Source organism: Lycium ferocissimum, chromosome 4 (genome assembly GCF_029784015.1).
Source record: "Lycium ferocissimum isolate CSIRO_LF1 chromosome 4, AGI_CSIRO_Lferr_CH_V1, whole genome shotgun sequence".
In the NCBI taxonomy this organism is placed as follows: Eukaryota; Viridiplantae; Streptophyta; class Magnoliopsida; order Solanales; family Solanaceae; genus Lycium; species Lycium ferocissimum.
Window position 1 is genome coordinate 56,251,418 of NC_081345.1, and position 4,889 is coordinate 56,256,306.

Genomic DNA, 4,889 nt, shown 5'->3' on the forward strand with positions numbered 1-4,889 from the left:
CTAGGGTTTGTGAGTAGTTCGAGAGAATATCATAAGCATAATTAACCCGTCAACTAGTAACCCGAAATAAGATAGGTGAAATTGTCCGATCAAGATATTTGGATTGTCGACGACCCTGCATCTTTCTCTCATCCGATAATTCTTACAATCTTTGTCAAGATGTCCAAATACAACAAACACCCATCACAAATTGTTTACTTTTGATTGTAGTTTAGTTCAACAAACATCTTGATTTTCACTTTCTTGAATAGTTTCATCCGAATTTGAATTAACTTAACAAAGTAGAATCTAAGTCTCTGTGATCGATATCCGGGCTGCCACTTACCGCCTATACACATTTCGTACGACCACGTAAACTTGCGTGTGCGTTTGGGAGCAACATTCACCCTATCAATTAACGGCCTGCCCTTGAGGCCGAAAATTCGGCTTTTTCGACCTCATGCGGTTGAAATTGTTGGTCGATTTTCACGGAGCATGACACAATTCAGCAAATACTATTCTAAACATATGTGATTTTTGTGACTTTCCTTTGCATCAGTGTTAGTTTCACTTGACAAGGATCCTATCATTTCTGTTAAAAATACACCAATAATAGCAAGCTATAACTGAAAGCAAGCAAATCATCTTTCCTATTTACACCCTCATCTTGCAACTCCATGCAGTGAGACCTTATAATTTACGCTCTTCAATAACTACAATTTAGCAAACCAACCATCTAAGATTGGCTTTGTGGCCACTGGTCAGTGGTCGACTCATCTTATCCCAAGTTAACCAATCCCCGCTCCCCCTCAAAAAACCAAAAAATAGAATCTTATCAATTTATTTAGTAGAGAATATAATGCCAGAATGATAAACCTCCAGCATAGTTGTTCTTGCAATGAGGAATAACTGGATAATGTTGATTTGACTTAAGAAACAAGTCGTTCCAACCAACTACACATTCCTCCCACCAACCAATCAACAACTAAGTGGTCCCAACAGGACATATAGAACGAGAAGGACCTTTGCTATTGATACAAAGGGATAGGGAAGGAAAAAGAAGAGGATTAGAGGAGGGCTAAAGCTGTAAGAATATCCCCACCTTCTTCCCTAATGACATGCCCTTGTCCATTGAAGCAAATAGATTTTAAAACTGCTTGTGATTTTCATGGTAAGGATGATTGTTTAGCAAATGGAGAAGTAAATCAATATTTTATATAGGATTCAGCAGTGATAAGGCATTAATTTATTTACATAAACCATGACCTGGTAAAGGTACAATCAATTAATCTTATGTCTGACTATTCATCAACACTTCCCCCATTTTGTGGTAACAAGTAAGTTGCAGCCCTTACCTCATTCGACAAACCGAAAAAGGAAATTGCTTTACTCGCTTATCGTGTTGAATATTTAAATACCTTTCTTTTTTGGATTTTCCAAAGTAAGCTCTATTTTCTCTTTAAAAAAACACAAAAAAGCTTTTAGATGAACATGCGGAGTCATCATAATAGTAAATTGTTATCACGATAATCAGAATAATAGGAACTACTACTTTATTATTATTGCTATCTTAGTTGGTTACTGTTATAACTATATACAAATGCAAAAAAGGCTCTTGAGTTTGGTTACTGTTATACTATATACAAATGCAAAAAAGGCTCTATGATATTAGACACAATCTACCCTGTTCTTCAAAAACCAAGTAGTAAATACATGAGGTAACATATGATATCAACGTGTTCCTCCAAAAATTACTAGACACCCACATTTCCAGTTCTTCAATCTGACATAGCAAATGAGAACATTCTATTTCGGTGTGAGTAAGAAATTATTTATTCCCTTCTAAATGATGGTTAACCTAAGGGTATAATGGTAGAAATTAAGAAATTTGTTCAATCCCACTCCCTTTAACATCCTATTCCTTTTTTCCACAAGTAGAATACTCAGTGGTGACGATTAAATTGCAACCAACCAAAGCAGTGGAAAGATTAAATTGCATAATAGATAGCCAAAGCTAAAGAGGGTTACATACCAGCTTCATTCTAACGTCTTCATGGCTGGTGACCCCACTGGTGTGTGGAAATCCACCCTTATCTGAGGCCTTGGTCTTCTTCCCATTTTCACTTTGCTTCAAAAACGTCGGATCAGTCACCCAGAAGTGCAGCAGCTTCTTCCAGTTATCATCACGGATCCACTTAGGCTTCAGGATTTCTTCACGGCCTCTACTTAACGCATGCTTAAGTATAGTCCCCGCCTTTTTCTTGAAATTCTACGCTACTAATGTCTCATGTTCCGGCTTCCAAGAACACCTTGTCTGCAACGAAATTAAAATGTTTTCATTAATAGATATGGAACATTCCATAAACAATCAACATATAGTTATATTATTTTACTACAAATAATAAATACCCTGAACTCTACAAACATCTGCTTCTTCATATCCACTGACACCTTGCCCCAAGACGAAATGGCGCCTCTATATAGTGATTTAACTGACTGTGAAACCCTTTTAATTGCTTTGCTCGGATAGAAGCTGCATCAAAACTAAAGAATTAATTTAAATATTACCTTAGATGTTTTAAAATAAAGTAAATAACTTATAGAAATTCAATATACTTACCCGTATCCAGCTGGCTTGATTATGACACGACCATACTCATCAACTGTCTCAAGGTCTCCTCGTCGGGGAGGTTCGTCGTCAGAATCAGAGCTACTTTCTTGACGCCCAGACGTCACATCAATTGGGTTATATGAGGTCTATGGTTATGACACAGTCGGGCTAGGAGTAGCTGTCGGAGTACCTCTCATAGTCGCTCGCTGTGATACATAATAATAATCAGGGAGGCCATGTAAGATGGTGCGAGGTGTGCCAGGGGACTAAGATCGACCCTGTGGTTCTGTTTGGCCCTGAGGCCAAAAAAATGGGCGCATGGTGCATGACATGAGTCGGCTGACTAAATGCCAACCCATTGACTTCCCCATAATATGGCAATGGAGGGCCACGTGGTGAGAGGTATGGGGGAGGAGATCGATCTCTGGCAGGAATCCTAAGGGTTCCTGGCACTACGCCTCTAGTGGTATAAACAGACTCTTCTTTTTTGACTTTTTCGGGGCTTTAGCAATAGCCTTACCCCTATTATCACCCGCCATCTACACAATAATAATAATAAAAAAAAAAAAGGTTAGAAAAAATATTGAACGAGACATACGAACTAAAAAAGTAATAGTTGAAAATTTATTCAAGAGAGTTAACTTGAACTTCTGAAAACATCGGATAAAACTCTACTCTACTTACTATCCTAATCAAATATATACGATAAGTTTTTATGCAGTTGAAGTGCAAACGGAGTCCACTTGAGAACATAAAAAAGCATATAAAATTAGAAGCCTCCAATCTAAGCTAGAAATGCAAACAATGCCATAATAGAAATAAAGAAAATTAACAATTGAATTGGCTATATATTGAAAACAAGGACTCTAGGGGAAGTTACCCATTTAATCCTTCTACTTCAAATATTTACAGCCACTAATCAGTATATATTATATACTAATTATGCATATATTATATATTTGTCGGTTATTCTTTGAGCTGACAGCTTTTTGAGTTAATTTCCCTTCTAAAATTTGCCTTTAGAGAAGAAGAAAAGATATTAAAGAGTAATCTAAAAACAATGGGATATATGTATGTATATATTAGCTCAGCTACTAGTGAGGCAAATGCTAAATGCATGCCTGCTTCTTATCCATTTTCATTATTATGTTTATCATTTTAGAATTTTGAAACCGCCTGGCCCATGCATTTCTTTTTTTAAAATTATTTCTTCATCTCTTTTCAGTGTGTATCAACAATGGTGGATCACCTAAACTTTTCAAATACTCCTCCACCTTCAAATTAAGTTTTCCAACCAGCTTCATAGTTCATACTTTCTACAGGAACTTAAAAAACTGCTGCTGAAAGAAACTTCAGTTGATAGTTGATACGGCGAAATTATGGCAAGACAGCAATAAGTGGATCACCATAACCAACAGCCTCTGTAATGTACCCACAGATGGAAAGGTGAGTTCAGATTTCTATAGAGGACATGAACAAAAGAATGTTAGCTGCTGTTAAGTACATCTCAAATATTCATATTAAATCTTGAAACTGAAAAAAGCTTCTTCCTAGAGTTTTGATGCCAAGGAAGCAACATTGAAAGAGCTGCTCAGTTAGTACCTCGTATAAATGGATCATCATGAATGACATTATTGACCAGTTCACAGAAACCACTTTTATGCACAAAACAACCTAAAGTTCATGTATCAGAAGGGGTGAATGTAGTACTGAGAATTGTAGATTGATAAAAGTTATAATAGAGATTGAATTATGGTAGCAAAGTCCTCCTACAAAGGGGTTGCTAGCCTAGCTTATGAAGGCACTCTTTGCCAACGAATTGCCGGACCTAGCTTTAACTCAGAACACGTATGCACTATAATAGAACACATTTACTAAAAATATTTAACACTCTACACTCGAGTAAGGATCAGTCATCCCATATTTTGTAGGAAGAAACATGAGAGAGTTTAGCTAGAAGAAGAAATTTATTACACCTTAATTTTTGCAAAGGTTAATTACAAGGCGTCTGAAATCTCTTCGATTACACCAAAAAAAAAAAAAAAAACAACAACAACAACAACAACAACACCATCAGCACCTTTAACCCACACATCACTGTTATTAGTTTTCATATGGTTAGCACATTCTCGGGTATTAAATTTGAAACCATTAACCACATATTTGTCCATACAATTTGTACCAATGGGTCCCCAAGATAAGTCCTTCAAATATTGTTCATAAAAACCACAAGGTGTATTGTGAACCTATTAACAGTTAAGAAATAGAAAGTTAGAAATAGTAGATTTCAAAACTTTGT

General features: G+C 36.3%; 1 long non-coding RNA gene across 3 annotated transcripts in view; it reads right to left on the reverse strand.

Moving 5' to 3' along the window:
- The window catches only part of LOC132054884 (uncharacterized), a 3,796-nt gene extending 845 nt beyond the window's left edge, over positions 1–2,951 (reverse strand). Inside the window, exons 1-3 of one of the 3 annotated variants that reach the window (XR_009414392.1) lie at positions 2,600–2,951; positions 2,389–2,512; positions 2,012–2,293 (exon numbers count right to left, since the gene is read on the reverse strand). This is a non-coding gene — a long non-coding RNA (uncharacterized LOC132054884). Of the gene's footprint in view, positions 1–1,631; positions 2,294–2,388; positions 2,513–2,599 lie in introns of those variants that run through there. The other 2 variants (XR_009414391.1, XR_009414390.1) reach the window with 2 other exon arrangements.
- Positions 2,952–4,889: the final 1,938 nt, after the last annotated feature.